Below are 17,244 nucleotides of genomic sequence, written 5' to 3'. Positions count from 1 at the left end.
ATATATACATATATATATATATACATATATATATATATATATATATATATATATATATATATATATATATATATATATATATATATATATATATATATATATATATCTATATATATATATATATATATATATATATATATGTATGTATGTATGTATGTATGTATGTATATATATGTATATATATATATATATATATACAGACTTGGCATTTAATGTGGAATATTTTTTTGTGGGGCTGAACTTACTTTTCAAGATGACTTAGAACCAAAAGTTAATTGGAATTATGTTGAAATTATTCTCGATTTTGTTAATGTGACCTTTAAAAGAAACAAAAACCACATTTGACATTTCAAAGCAAATAAATTGATCCTTGAAAGTGATGTAAACTGATATCGAACTCAATTCATGGACAGTACTGTGTTAAACTTCTGTACGTTTTCCAGAAGTATCTCTTTATTTTGCACATTAGCGAATTTTTTTTTAACGAAAACAAAAGTTAAATTACGACTGGGATTACGGACAGTAAAATTACAGTTCAGTACTTCGTGTAACCCCCAACCCTGGTGTTGGGCTAGTGGCTAGGGTGTTAGCTTAGGATCCTAGGATCCTGGGTTCCCGGTTCGAATCCCGGTCGATCGCTGAATTAACGCCAGGGGGGTTGACTCAGCCTGTCATCCTTCCGAGGTCGGCTAATTGAGGACCAGTTCACTGGTAATTCCCTGTTTGTCGTTAAAGGCGGCAAAAAGGGTTGGCGTCAGGAAGGGCATCCTGCCGTAAAACATTGCTTCAAAAAGGGGACCGAAAAACAACAACAACCACGTTCCCGAAAAAGGCCAACCCCCGCTTGCAGGGAAAAATGGCCTCTAAAGGTGGTTACTTCGTGTAACCCCCACGAGCATTCAGGAGAGCACGTACACGTTGAGCCATGCTGTTCACGAGATTTGCCAACGTTTGGACAGGAATCGCTTGCCATGCAGTGACAATAGCCTGCTGCAATTCACGCACAGAGGTCGGCTGCTGGTCCAAGTTGTCGATTTGACGCGTTAATTCTGCCCACAAGTTCTCTATCGGATTCATATCTGGGGACATGGCAGGCCACTCCATATGCTCTACACCACAGTCAGCAAGAAAGTGTTGGATCATGCGAGCATGATGAGGCCGTGCCCTGTCATCTTGGAAGACAAAGTTTCCTCGAAAGGCTGCACGAGCAAATGGAAGCAATGTTTCTTCCAGAATGGCCCTGTACTTGAACTGGATCAGGTTTCCATTCAGAACAACCAGGTCAGTTTTGTCCCCTGCATGAAAAAGCAGCACAAACGGTCACCCCACCACCTCCAGCTTGGACTCTTGGCACTATACAATCTTCGTTGTAGGCTTCATGCACTTGTCTGCGCACACGGATATGGCCATCTTGACGATAGACCAGAAATCTAGACTCATCACTGAAGATCACGTGATTCCAGTATCCTGGCTGCCATTGACGGTGCTCTCTGGCCCACTGCAATTGGCGCTGGCGGTGTTGTCTGGTCAGGCCTGGCTTTCTCAGGGGACGCTTGGCACGATAGCCTGGTTGAACCAGTCGTTGGTTGACTAGCCTTCTGGATACAGGCACATTTGTCAGTTGCTGCCACTCAGCTCTAAGCCAATTAGCTGACTTGGTACGGCCAGTGCGGACTAACCGGTGCAGCTGGCGAGCATCCCTCCTTATGGTTCTGCGGGGATTGGAGTAGGGACACCCCTCTGAGCATTTCGTTTCAGGATCTTTGACACCTGACCTTGAGTGATGCGATACTGCCGAGCAATCGCACGCTGTCTCATGCCGGAATTTCGTAAAGCCACTACTCCATGACAAACAGCATTGTCAAGTTGACGGACCATCTCCAGAGGAAGCGGCAATAACTTTTGTAGACGTGCAGCAGTTGCTTTCCACCAATACAGAATGCAACAACCCTTATATACCCGATTGTGAAGCCAATCGTCAAATGTACCAGTCCGTACATTTTGTCACGCCACCTGTGATATAATCCTGTTATTGACTTCTTGCTGTGACAGACAATCAGTGACATGGTTCTTTTAACAAAGAAATCACCAAAGCGTAAAAGAAACTCACCAGATTGATATACTGAGTTCAGAAAGTAAACCCAAGACAAGAAAAAAAAAAATTCCATATTAAATTCCAAGTCTGTGTGTGTATATATATATATATATATATATATATATATATATATGCATGTACAGTGTGTATGTATGCATGTATGTGTGTATGTATGTATGTACAGTTTTGGCCAAAAATATTGGCACCTTTGCACTTTTTTCAAATAACTCACACTTTTCTCTAAAAATAAGTTGAAATTGACATCATACGAAACCTCAAGGCCAACATTACCCAATTTGTGATGCAGGAAATATTAAAATGCATATTTCATTGAATTTTCCCAAGCAATGCTGGGTCGTTCAGCTAGTCTTATATAATGGTTATATCACATACAGAACAGTGTTATATGAGCATGGTTATATGGTTATATTATATAGTGGATCAATTATATGCAGTAATGCAGAACATGTTTATATTACATTCAGAACATGGTTATCTGAGCATGATTATATGGTTATATTATATGATTATATTGTTAAAGCTACGGGTTTACTACAAGGGGGAATCCCTAGTTGTTGTTGAACTTACTGGGCCTGAGGCTACCAAGCACAAATAACTTCGTACCACGGCATGTTGCAGGCCAACCGCGAATGCCAATTGGTCCACCACGTGGTTACAGGGTTCTCCGTCTAACTACCATTTACCTGCACCACGTGCTGCACTTTCCAACTGGGGAATGTGCCCTCGCCTATGCACCAATATTATCTTAATCCGATCTTAATTAGGGTAGCTGAGCAAGCACTGGCGCATGCTGGACCATAATGAGCCAATCAATTGGGGAATGATAATCACCCAGTTAGTCAGAGAGCCTACTACACTCTATTTCAACCCATAGCATACAAAAGGTTTGACCCCCTAGAGTTGTTGGGGGTATCAAGCTGAGTAAAAAAAAGTATGTAAGATTGACCCCCCCTGCTGGAACTAGTCACCAGACCCCCCTAAAATGACCCCAATAATGGGTTATTTCAACACATCTCATACATGGACCAAATTTGGTTACAATATAGTGTCATGTCAGGACATTACAAAAATGTCAAATCTAACAACTTACCCTGCTGGAAAGGTGATGTTAGACCCCCCGCAAAGTACCCCCCAATAATGGGTTATTTCAACCCATCTCATACATGGACCAAATTTGGTCACAATATAGTGTCATGTTAGGACATTACAAAAACATCAAATCTAACAACTTACCCTGCTGGAAAGGTGATGTTAGACCCCCCGCAAAGTGCCCCCCCCTAAAAACGGGTTATTTCAACCCATCTCATACATGGACCAAATTTGGTCACAATATAGTGTCATGTCAGGACATTGCAAAAACATCAAATCTAACAACTTACCCTGCTGGGTAGGTGATGTTAGACCCCCCGCAATCTCCTATTGCATATATGAACCAAATTTGGTCACGATGTACAAATATAACAAATCTAACGTTACCCTTCTGGAAAAGGTGGGTGATGTTAGACCCTTCCTCAAAACAATCTACACACAATTATATATATATTATACCACAATCCATTGTGGTATCTCTGTCAGAGTCCATCTGTATCTGAAAATTAATATCACAAATCAAATAAAGTCAGCATACACTACAAGTGTTGGTTAATGAAATCAGCATACACACTACAAGTTACAACTACAAGTATAGAAGTTTGATTTAACTATTAATCTCCATTGTAAGAGGCTTCTGAGCTTTATTAGTTAATCTTTGTAATAAGATTAAACATTTTAAATTATCAAACCAATGCATTTCAAATAATGTTTGATTGTTAAACATTTTAATATCCTCTAATGTGGAACAAATATCAACTTTGTTATCATTATTAACCAAAAGAAGAGGGGAATGTCAAGAGGAAAACATAAATTCTTCAGATTAAGTTTCCATACTTACTATATGAAAGCATGTTGCTTAAAAACTGGAAAATCTAGAATATGCAGTTCCTCAAGGAGGGGCTCGTTCAGTATCTGTGAAAGTTAAATACAAAATGTATTTGCTATTTGACCATATAATGCTCATGAAATTTAGGATAGTATGCCTACAAGTCAATCATCTCTGATTGGTTTCATTCAGGCTTCTATTATTATATTATATTTGATCATGTCATGCTATTATAAGTGCATCAACAATATTTTATTGGTTGTCCTCTATTGGCTTCCGTAGTTTACAAAAAATATTACCAAGGAGGGCCTAGCAAGGTCATTTGCATACTTTTACTAAACTAGGGGCATTAAATGATGATGTATGTCAATGTACAGACATGTCTTAAGCTGTTAAGTTGTTACATTTGATAATTTGTAATATCCTGATGACATGATTGTGACCGAAGTTGGTTCATGTAAACGATGGCTTGAAACAGGGGTACTTTGGGGCCGGGGGGGGGGGGGGTCTAACATCACCTACCCAGCAGGGTAAGTTGTTAGATTTGATGTTTTTGCAATGTCCTGACATGACACTATATTGTGACCAAATTTGGTCCATGTATGAGATGGGTTGAAATAACCCGTTTTTAGGGGGGGGCACTTTGCGGGGGGTCTAACATCACCTTTCCAGCAGGGTAAGTTGTTAGATTTGATGTTTTTGTAATGTCCTAACATGACACTATATTGTGACCAAATTTGGTCCATGTATGAGATGGGTTGAAATAACCCATTATTGGGGGGTACTTTGCGGGGGGTCTAACATCACCTTTCCAGCAGGGTAAGTTGTTAGATTTGACATTTTTGTAATGTCCTGACATGACACTATATTGTAACCAAATTTGGTCCATGTATGAGATGGGTTGAAATAACCCATTATTGGGGTCATTTTAGGGGGGTCTGGTGACTAGTTCCAGCAGGGGGGGTCAATCTTACATACTTTTTTTTACTCAGCTTGATACCCCCAACAACTCTAGGGGGTCAAACCTTTTGTATGCTATGGGTTGAAATAGAGTGTAGTAGGCTCTCTGACTAAGTCCAACCTAATGTGCAAACAGCGCTGGATCAATGGAGGAAATGACGGACACAGACAGATTGGAAAAGAACGTCACATCAACAAGGGATTTATTTATACAAGCGGGATCATACAAAGGTGGGAGGGAACTCAAGGACTTTAATGTTCGTAGGTTGGGGGGGAGGGAGGATGGAAAGTGCATGCGAAGGGAACAATGGGGGAATAAAAGAAAGAACCACCTTTAGAGGCCATTTTTCCCCACAGAACGGGGGTTGGGCTTTTTCGGGCACCGTGGTCCCCTTTTTGAAGCAATGTTTTATGGCCGGATGGATGCCCTTCCTGCCGCCAACCCTGTTGGTCACCTCTTGCGACACACGGAGAATTACCAGTAAACTGGTACTCAATTTAAGTCTTTAGTAATTTAATTATTTAGTTTGAGTAAGGTTATTTTTAATGGGGGAATGCAGATTTAAAATGTACAAGTGATCGCAAGCAATGAAGGGTGCAGCGATATTTACAAAGTGAAGGAAATGGACAAGATGCAGACTTAATTATATGCCTTATCTACTGGCTAGACACAATATAGGGCACCCATCAGACCATCCGCGGAGGGAGAAAAGAACAGAAGATAGAGTACGAGGGTCAACGGCCTCTTGCTTACCGGATGGAAGCAGACGTGCTTCCGCAACCCAACCGCTAAAGGAGGTGGTAAAGAGGGGAGCAATACTTGTGGCGTCTCGGGTGGGTGACTGTAGAGGGTGGGTGAAACACTGGGAACGCATAATTGTTTTGTAAAGACAGATGACAGACGGAGGGATTAAATGTCCACAGGACGCTAGTGGCCAGTAAGCGCTTGTCTGTTCTGAGGGGTAATGAAGTCCAGTGAATGAAGGCATTGGATGCTGCTGCTCCACTACCCTAGCCACAACAAACTCCACTACAAACTCCCTCACTCTCTTCAATCCCACTCCTCCCTCCATGTCTTTAAAACAGCTGTTCACCACCATCTCTTATCTTCCCCCATCCAAAACTTTGATCTTTTCTACCCCCGTTAATTCACCCCAGATCCACCTTTTTGAAATACCGACTTCCTTCCTGGAAGTCCTCGCAGTGTCCATTTGTTGTATAACTCTCCCACCTCCCACACTTCCCCTGCCCCCTCCCCTCAAGCCCTCTCCCTCCCACAGATCTCCCTTTGTCCCTGTTCTATACTGTTGTTGTGCTTGTGTGCTTCCCTCTCTCTCTCCCCATCTTGTCTCCCACTCCCTTTATTATATGTTTTATATGTCCGTTTATGTTTTTATGATTAATGTTAGCTCTTACACGAGCCTCGAACTTGTAAAAAAGAAAAAAAAGAGAGGTGTGTACACTATCTTAATGCAATGGAAATTGACGTGAAAATTATAAAGAAACCAAAATAAAGTGTAACTAAAAATGTGTTTAAATTATTGATATTTGTGGTGTACTTATTTGTCGTTTAAAGAGAAGATAATGGGGAATAAAGGAAAGTGGCTGTTAGGTTACGGCGCGCGATTCAAACCAGCTTTGGTGCGATATGCAAATGCCTTTTGGCATGCTGTGGCAACCAGCTCGCGCCAGACGGAACTATTGAACTAAATCACGGCACGCAATTATCCACTAAGAAATGAGAAAAAGGGGGAAAAACCTCTCTACCCTTCGCCAATGCATTATATCACATCCTAACCCACTACACAAGGGGAAACAGCCATTCTATTTGATCTTATACTATGGAAATAGCGACACTGAGGGACCTGTATGAGATTGCAATTACCTTTGGGGCCGGTTTATAGAACCGCAACAATATTATATGCAGAACATGTTAAATGAGCTGAATGAACATGGTTATACGAGCTGAAAGAACATGGTTATATGAGCAGAATTATATGGTTATCTTATATAATGGTTATATTATGTAATTATTATATTATATACAGAACATGGCTATATGTTTTTATTATATAATGATTATATTTTATGCAGAACATGGTTATATGAGCTGAAAGAACATGGTTATACGAGCAGAATTATATGGTAATATTATATAATGGTTATATTATGTAATTATTATATTATATACAGAACATGGCTATATGTTTTTATTATATAATGATTATATTTTATGCAGAACATGGTTATATGAGCTGAATGAACATGGTTATACGAGCTGAAAGAACATGGTTATATGAGCAGAATTATATGGTTATATTATATAATGGTTATATTATGTAATTATTATATTATATACAGAACATGGCTATATGTTTTTATTATATAATGATTATATTTTATGCAGAACATGGTTATATGAGCTGAATGAACATGGTTATACGAGCTGAAAGAACATGGTTATACGAGCAGAATTATATGGTTATATTATATAATGGTTATATTATGTAATTATTATATTATATACAGAACATGGCTATATGTTTTTATTATATAATGATTATATTTTATGCAGAACATGGTTATATGAGCTGAATGAACATGGTTATACGAGCTGAAAGAACATGGTTATATGAGCAGAATTATATGGTTATATTATATTATATTATATCTATATTATAATAGCCGTAGATGATTCTGTCTGTCTGTCTGTCTGTCTATCTGTTGGGTGTCTGTCCGGGGTGTGGCTTACTCGGTTTGCAGAGTAGCTCCACCCATAGCTCCACCCATTCTGGGAGTGGCTATAAACAAATATCCACCATTTTATTAACTCGCATAGCTTTGAGTCCTGTTTTGTAGGCCCGTGGTGTCTTGCTCTCCCCCAGTTTTATTTCAAATCAAATTCGATAAATCATTTCATTTTTCACAGTCGCTAACATAGTTTTAGACTCGGTTGAAAAAAAACGGGAAGAAAATCCAATGAAAGTTGCCGTTTATAGAACGAAATGAATTCTCAAAGGCCTGTAACTTCAAGGCCATTGAGTCTCTCTCACGCCTTTATCTCCAATATAACTCACCATCATGGTTTTAGACTCGGTGTCAGCAACGCGGGAAAACGCAGAGATATATTTTTTAAAATACACCATATCACCGCCCAACAGCCAACAAGTATCATACACCGCCCAACATGACACAGACGTCAACATTTCGACATTATCGCTTTTTCTTTAAACCGAGCCGAACCGAATAAACCGAGTGAATTCACCGTTTACCTTTGGTGACAGTCGTCACAAAACGACATATATTTCTTCGTTTTTATTTCATTCAACATTTTTAGCCGGAAGTAAAATTACCGAGAAATTACCGAGTTCAGGAAATTACCGAGACATATTTCTTCGTTTTTTTATTTATTAGTTATTTGCGCATACACTTTAAATAGGTCTATTTGAAATATTAAATTTTCACAATGTAATTTACTTGCCATTTGTCATTTGATAATTATGAGACACTTCCTATTGAGGATCGTGACAATTCATGCGGTGCGTGGAAACTTCCATTTCCAAAATGAATGAAGAACGCAGACCTGAACAGGATGCAGCTAGAAAACGAATGAGAAGGGCGAACGAGTCCGTCGTCGAACGTCAATGCAGACTTGAACAGGATGCAGCCAGAAAACGAATGAGACGGGAGAACGAGTCCGTCGACGAACGTCAATGCAGACTTGAACAGGTTGCAGCAAGAAAACGAATGAGACAGGAGAACGAGACAGTTGAGGAACGTGAACACCGACTCGCACAGGATGCTGCTGCAACAACGATGATGAGGGAGAACGAGACCCTCGACGAACGTGAACACAGACTCGCACAGGATGCTGCTGCAACAACGATGAGGATGGAGAACGAGACCCTCGACGAACGTGAACACAGACTCGCACAGGATGCTGCTGCAACAACGATGAGGAGGGAGAACGAGACCCTCGACGAACGTGAACACAGACTCGCACAGGATGCTGCTGCAACAACGATGAGGAGGGAGAACGAGACCCTCGACGAACGTGAACACAGACTCGCACAGGATGCTGCTGCAACAACGATGAGGAGGGAGAACGAGACCCTCGACGAACGTGAACACAGACTCGCACAGGATGCTGCTGCAACAACGATGAGGAGGGAGAACGAGACCCTCGACGAACGTGAACACAGACTCGCACAGGATGCTGCTGCAACAACGATGAGGAGGGAGAACGAGACCCTCGACGAACGTGAACACAGACTCGCACAGGATGCTGCTGCAACAACGATGAGGTGCGAGAACGAGACCGTCGATGAACGCCAACACAGACTCGCACGGCATGCTGAGCAACAAAGACGTTGGAGTGCTCAGCAAACATATACAACCGCAGCCATAATGGATCCGGCCGAAGTATCCGATAATATTGTTCAAGAGCATAAATGCGGTCCAATGACGTCACCATGTGTGTACTGTTCTGCACACCATTTCACAAATGAATCAACAGGACAAGGGGATGGATTTACACTGTGTTGTTCCAAGGGAAAAGTTAAATTGCCTCCACTATTTGCCGTACCTGCTCGACTGCAACAACTTTATCAGGGTGACGATGGAAAATGTCGCAACTTCCGAGACAATATCCGGAATTACAATTCGGCATTAGCTTTTGCATCAATGGGTGCTCAGATCTCATCTCCTCCAGGAAATGGACCATACTGTTTCAAAATCCACGGTCAAATTTACCATCGCTGTGGTCCATTACATCCATCACATGTACATGAACAAGCACAATTTGCACAATTATTTATTTTGGATACAGCTCAAGCTACAAAGGAACGTATGAATCGACCTGAGAATCACAGATGTTTGCAAGAATTGATGGCAGAACTGCACAACATACTATCTGACGTTAATCCTTATGTCACATGTTACAAGACTATGTTCGAGCGTGAACAGGAAGAAATCAGGAAAGCTGTCCTTGAAGATCGCCTCCCTTCTACCTTGGAAATGCATTTTCGTCGACTGTGTGCAGACGACCAAAGACGTTACAACATACCAACTGCTGATGAAATTGCTGCTGTCTTCGTTAGTGGACAAGATGGTGAACCACCTGCAAACAGGGATTTCCAGGTTCATTTGCATGACCAGGGCTTACACAATCTCTCTCCACTTTCCTCTCACATTGATCCCATGACATATCCCATTCTCTTTCCACATGGCGAGCCTGGATGGATGATAAACATGCCTCACCAGCGACAGACTGCGGTTCGAAACAAGGTAACTCATCGTGAATTCTATGCCTACCGACTGGCTATTCGAAATGAATTCAGCACTATCCATTCTTCGGGGAAATTGTTCCAGCAGTATGTTGTCGACGGTTATTGCAAGGCAGAAGCAAATCGACTGCAATACTTCAAACAAAATCAGGAAACCCTTAGAGCCATGGAATACAGAGGACTACTGGACCACGTCCAGAACGTTGCTGCTGATAACCAACGTCCTGTCGGTCGTATCGTCATTTTGCCGTCGAGTTTTGCAGGGAGTCCCAGAGCTATGCAGCAGAACTACCAAGATGCTATGGCCATTGTTCGCAAATTCGGAAAACCAGATCTTTTCATCACGTTCACGTGTAATCCAAAATGGACAGAGATACAAGAAAACATCGGCCAACACCAACGAGCTGAAGGCAGACCAGATTTAGTGGCACGCGTGTTTCATCTGAAATTAAAAGAGTTAATCGACGATATAACGAAGAAGCACGTGTTGGGCAAAGTACGTGCATTTCTCTACGTCGTCGAGTATCAGAAGCGTGGCCTACCGCATGCCCACATATTACTCATGCTGTGCCAAGAAGATAAAATTTGTACCGCTGAAGACATTGACAGAATTGTTTCCGCACAAATTCCTAATTCAAATGAGTCACCAGAGATCCATTCCTTGGTGAAGTCTCACATGATACATGGTCCGTGTGGCAATTTAAATCGCCATTCGATTTGTGTGAAAGATGGAGTGTGCAGTAAAGGCTTTCCAAAAGCGTATGCTGCAGAGACACTTGCGAGCATAGATGGCTATGCCCTTTACAAGCGTCCCCCAAATGGACCCACCATAACCGTTCATGGAACCGATGTTGATTGCCAATATGTCGTCCCATTCAATGCTTATTTACTGAAGAAGTACAGAGCACACATCAACATTGAGGTTTGCGCAAGCATAAAGAGTATAAAGTACTTATTTAAATATGTGTACAAGGGACATGACTGTGCCAGCATCGAAATTCGAGAGCGCGGGAGAGTGGAGGTGGACGAAATAAAGACCTATTTGGACTGTAGATATGTCAGTGCCCCAGAGGCAGCATGGAGATTGATGGAATTTGAAATGCACAAACAGTCCCATTCCATCACCAGACTTGCGGTACACTTACCTGAATTGCAGACTGTTGTGTTCAGGGATGGTAACGAGGAAGAAGCCATTGTACGACATAGGGGTACAACACTTACAGCTTGGTTTCAGTTAAACCAGAGAGACCCTGAGGCACGAAGTTATCTGTACCATGACATTCCAAAATATTACGTATTTGAAGATGGACAAAAGACATGGAAACTTCGACGCCGGGGCGGCAACAAGGTTATCGGACGCATGGTTTCGGCAAGCCCTATGGACATTGAGCGCTTTCATCTTTGTGTACTCCTGCTGCACTGCCCTGGTAAAACATCATTTGAAGATCTCAGAACCGTAGATGGAGCAGTTTGTGAAACATACAAGGATGCAGCCAGGAAATTACATTTAACAGAAGATGATACAGAATGGGACAGGTCCTTAGCTGATGGAGTTATCTTTGCCATGCCACAACAATTGAGATCTCTTTTTGCAACCCTATGCATATTCTGCACACCAACAGACACGTCGGCACTGTGGGAAAAATATAAAAACGACCTTTGCGAAGATTTTGTGCACAGCGGCCATATCTTGGAACAAAGTATTTTCATGGCATTGCGAGAAATACAGTCCTTCCTCCTAAGACATGGACAGACCTTGGAAGCATTTCAGTTACCAGTACCTCCAGACACTGTTGAAGATCTTTCGAGCGATGATTATCAGTATGTACCGGGAGATGAACATGAAAAAGGTGAAAACAACAGACAACTACTAAATGATGACCAAATCAAAATTGTAGATGAGGTCCTACAGGCCGTTCATTGTAGGGACCAGTACACAGGCAACCGGTTGTTTTTCGTTGATGGACCGAGCGGAAGTGGCAAGACCTTTCTCTATAATACGCTTCTGCACATCTTGCAAGGCCAGTGTCGTTTGGTTCTTCCAATGGCGTACTCGGGCATTGCAGCAACATTGCTAGCAGGGGGCCGTACATCGCACCATCGATTTAAATTGCCAGTGCCCATTTTGGAAAACTCCACATGCAACATATCACCTACGAGTAAAGATGCAGATACTCTAAGGAAGGCCAACCTATTCATTTGGGATGAAGCACCTATGGCTCCAGCATATGCTTTAGCGGCTGTTGATCGATGTCTCCGGGATGTAACCAGCAACAACATTCCTTTTGGTGGAAAGGTCTTACTTCTTGGTGGGGACTTCAGGCAGGTTTTGCCCGTTGTACCTCGCGCTGCACCTGCAGCAATCATCGCCACATGCATCAAGCGTAGCAAGTTGTGGCCAAAGTTCAAACTGCTGAACTTAAAATCAAACATGAGAGCTAATGATGACGAAGAATTCTCAAAATGGTTACTGTCGGTTGGAAATGGGACTGTGGAAACAATTCCTGACTCAGATTTAATACGACTGCCTGATCGTATCTGTGTAGAAGACAACATGTCTTTAGCAGAGGCTGTTTTTGGTAATTTGAACGAAATCCATTCAAACTATGATGCGCTGGCACAACGAGCCGTGTTGTGTCCAAAGAATGAATCCACATTTGTGATCAACGATGAGATACTGGATGCATTTCCTGGGGAAGAAAAGACGTACTTCAGCGCTGATTCCATTGTCTGTGATGACCCTGAAGAGGCACTAAATTATCCTATGGAATTCCTAAATCAATTAACTCCTTCTGGAATGCCATTGCACAAACTTCGTCTCAAAGATGGTGCTGTCATCATGTTACTCCGTAACTTTGATCCGAAACAGGGACTGTGCAATGGTGCAAGATTGGTTGTTAAAAGATTGTTGCCAAACATAATAGATGGAGAAATAATTTCTGGCAGTCACAAAGGAACACGCACATTTTTACCCAGGATTAGTATTGCACCTTCCGATACAACACTACCATTCGTACTCAAACGCCATCAATTTCCAGTTCGTGTGGCATTCTCTTTCTCAATAAACAAGAGTCAAGGTCAAACATTACACAAAGTTGGGATTTACCTACCAGAACCCGTCTTCAGCCATGGCCAATTATATGTTGCATTGTCGCGTGCTAAACGATTTGAGGATGTCAAGGTAAAGGTAGTCAGTAATGGCCAACAGGGAAAAATTGATGGCCGCAGTGGAATCTTCACCCGTAATGTTGTTTACCCGGAGGTCCTGCAGTGACACCATTCAGGCAACAAAAGGAGGTCACGAAGGAAAATAGTTAATTACTCCGACACATTTAGTTGCGGTGATTGAAAAATCACCGGACTATTGTTGCTGTTTTGATGCTTTTTACTGCTGTTTTGATGCTTTTTCACTGCTGTTTTGATGCTTTTTCAGTGCTGTTTTTTCACAGCTGTTCTGATGCTTTTTCACTGCTGTTTTGATGCTTTTTCACTGCTGTTTTGATGCTTTTTCAGCTGTTTTGATGCTTTTTCACTGCTGTTTTGACGCTTTCCACTGTTGTTTTGATGCTTTTTCACTGCTGTTTTGATGTTGTTTCACAGCTGTTCTGTTGCTTTTTTGCCGTTTTGCCTAAAAATCTCATTTCAAAAAAAAAAATTCCAAAAAAATCTCACAATGATGACATATAATTCAACGAAAACGTTGAAGCAACCGCATAATATTACGGTGTTGTTTAACTCTGAGTGAGAATAGTTCTAAATTTTTAAAACTTTCTTCTGATATTTGTGATTTCTTTCAAACAAACTGTATTTCCCATCTACACGGGCATGTATGTATTCCTATTAACGTTATGTAAAGTACATAAATTGTGTGGATTACATCATTTGTGGATGTGATCAATTATTGCCAGTAACCATTTTATATAACTGAATGTGCAGGTGCAGCATCTAACTCAATATGTCGAAATGTCACACACATCCATGCCCGTGGGATTCCCACGGGTGACCCCGCTAGTAATGGTTATATTATGTAATTATTATATTATATACAGAACATGGCTATATGTTTTTATTATATAATGATTATATTTTATGCAGAACATGGTTATATGAGCTGAATGAACATGGTTATACGAGCTGAAAGAACATGGTTATACGAGCAGAATTATATGGTTATATTATATAATGGTTATATTATGTAATTATTATATTATATACAGAACATGGCTATATGTTTTTATTATATAATGATTATATTTTATGCAGAACATGTTAAATGAGCTGAATGAACATGGTTATACAAGCTGAAAGAACATGGTTATATGAGCAGAATTATATGGTTATATTATATAATGGTTATATTATGTAATTATTATATTATATACAGAACATGGCTATATGTTTTTATTATGTAATGATTATATTTTATGCAGAACATGGTTATATGAGCTGAAATAACATGGTTATCTGAGGAGAGTTATATGCTTATATTATATAATGGTTAAGTTCTATAATTATCATATTATAAACAGAACATGGTTATATGAACATGGTTATGTGGTTATATTATATAATGATTGTATTATATGATTATATGATCATGGTTATATGGTTATATTATGCAATGGTGATATTATATACAGCACATAGTTATATTATATACAGCACATGGTTATATTATATGCAGAAAATAGTTATATGAGCTGAAAGAACATGGTTATATGAACATGGTTGTATGGTTATATTACATAATGGTTACATTATATAATTATTATATTATATACAGAACATGGTTATATTATATGCAGAACGGGGTTATATGAGCTGAAAGAGAATATTTATGGTATTTATGGGAACTTCCTGTTTTTACTGTCCATCATAGACGAGCTCTTTGGCTCGTTAATTTCAATGGATTCAAATTTTATTTTTCCTCTTTTCCCTCTTCTTTTTCTTCTTTCTTTGTTCTCTTAAATGCTTATTCTTCTGCTTCTTCATTCATGCTTCCTCTGCTTCTTCTTCTTTTTTCTTCTACTTCATCTTCCTATTGTGACCTCTTTTCTACTTCTTGGCATAGCTGGTGTACTTTATCTCCACAAGGCCACATGTCCCCTCCACCTTTCACCACCTTCCTTCTCAAAACCACAACATAATTTTGTCTTTTTTTCTTATTCACTTTTTTTTTTTTCCACTTCCTTATGTATGTCCTTCTTTTTCTTCTTCCCATCGTTCTTCCTTCTTTTTATGCACCACTTTTGGATTTTTTTTTTAATTGACTGCCAAGTCAATCTTTTACTATATTCAATTTAAGCCATTCCCTCTTTTAGTTGGAGGCGGAAGCTCATGTAGCTCTTGGCCAAAATATATCAAGTATGACATTTTGACTTTAACTGATTAGTACAGGAATTTGGAATTAGTTCAGGGTGCCAGGGATAATTCGCTGACTCTATACGAAAGACACCGAGGGATCTTTAAAGTCCACCAACTAATGCCAACACATGGGTTTGCATGCTGACGGGTTGATAGACCTTACTAATAATTTTTATTCGACATTGATTAGATTTTTTGTGGCCCCACATCATGAGTAACACTCAACCCAAACAAAGCCAATAGAAATCTGTCACAACAAACCCCAGCAGTGCATAATCAGCAGAGGCCTACAGGCCTGAAGCCTCAGGCCCACCAGAAAACTAAGATGGCGGCCATAAAAAAAAATTCTGGGTGTCATGGTGGGTGGAGTCAAGCGATAAATGTGGGTGAGCTCCGGCAGCTGTCCGACTAATGGGTGCACAGTTCAAAAATCGAACCCCAACGACAACCATGCGGAGCTCTTGTAGACCTGTGACATGTAACAGGTAAAAATAAAGAAAAATTAAATATTTATAGCTATAATAAGAAAAATTCAAACTTCTAGTTTGAGCATTAATTTTTATCTACCATATAAAACACAATGTGTGTTTATGTATTTGTGTGTCTGTCGCCCTTCATAAGGCTGGGTTTTAAAGACTTTGTAAGGCGCTTTAGGAGGGATTTGAGTGAGGTTTTATTGGACAATCTTTGAACACCACTGTGCGTCCATCGGTTAAAAGACCTAAAAGACTCCGAGGACCCAAAATACCCCAAGGACCCAGAAGACACAAAATACTCCAAGGTTCCAAAAGACCCAAATGACCTTGAGGATCCAAACGACCCAGAGGACCCAAAAGACACTAAGGACCCAGAAGAGCCCAAGGACTCTGGAGAACCAAAAGACCATGAGGACCCAAAATACCCCCAATGATAGGTTTTCCACGCTCTGAATTGTATTATTAATCTGTTATTGTTGCATTTTGACATGAATTGCTTGGTTTTATTTACGAAAGAAGAATTTTTGTATTATGTACAACATGAAACACATTATCGATAAGATTTTTTAAGTCTCCACTTTTGAACGCTTCATAATAGGGTGTGTTTTCTATAATAATACAAGTCAGCGAAGGGTAAAAATGCTTTTAAAATTCCCAATGTTAGGTTTCTTAATCCCATGCTAGCTCAGAATTTGGTTTATTTCTACTATTTCTCAGAATATTATAAAACTAGCTGTGTTTCTCTGTTTCACGATAAATCTTTAGCATTGGTTCATTGCATAATATCATGCAATACCCAAAAAGTCTCAGTCTTTGCCTTGCTGCGAAATTAACAAGTTTATTTTGGCCTGACATTTGCAATTTTACAACATAGTTTTGAAATTGGCACACTTGTCATGCCCTGACTTCTTCTCTGTGTTTTTATTAGCAATCCAGTGTCAGTGACATAAAATCGACAATGCTTTCGTGGGTAACTACGACTAAACATCCTCTATTGATGTTACAGCTTATGATGCTGCTTGACAACCTTCATGCAATGAGAAAAACTTGAGGAACACATAATTACTTTTGTTTAATATCTTCTCCTTTTTTGCAATCATCATTTATTTTGGAAAGCGGATATTA

General features: G+C 40.2%; 1 protein-coding gene across 1 annotated transcript in view; it reads left to right on the top strand.

Moving 5' to 3' along the window:
- Positions 1 to 17,244, top strand: part of LOC137432858 (neuronal PAS domain-containing protein 3-like) — a 330,034-nt gene that overhangs the window by 301,633 nt on the left and 11,157 nt on the right. The window lies entirely within an intron of this gene.

Source organism: Myxine glutinosa, chromosome 1, assembly GCF_964187855.1.
Source record: "Myxine glutinosa chromosome 1, kmMyxGlut1.1, whole genome shotgun sequence".
Classification (NCBI taxonomy): Eukaryota; Metazoa; Chordata; class Myxini; order Myxiniformes; family Myxinidae; genus Myxine; species Myxine glutinosa.
Note: the sequence above shows the minus strand (reverse complement) of the source record. Positions and strands in the feature narration are given on the sequence as shown.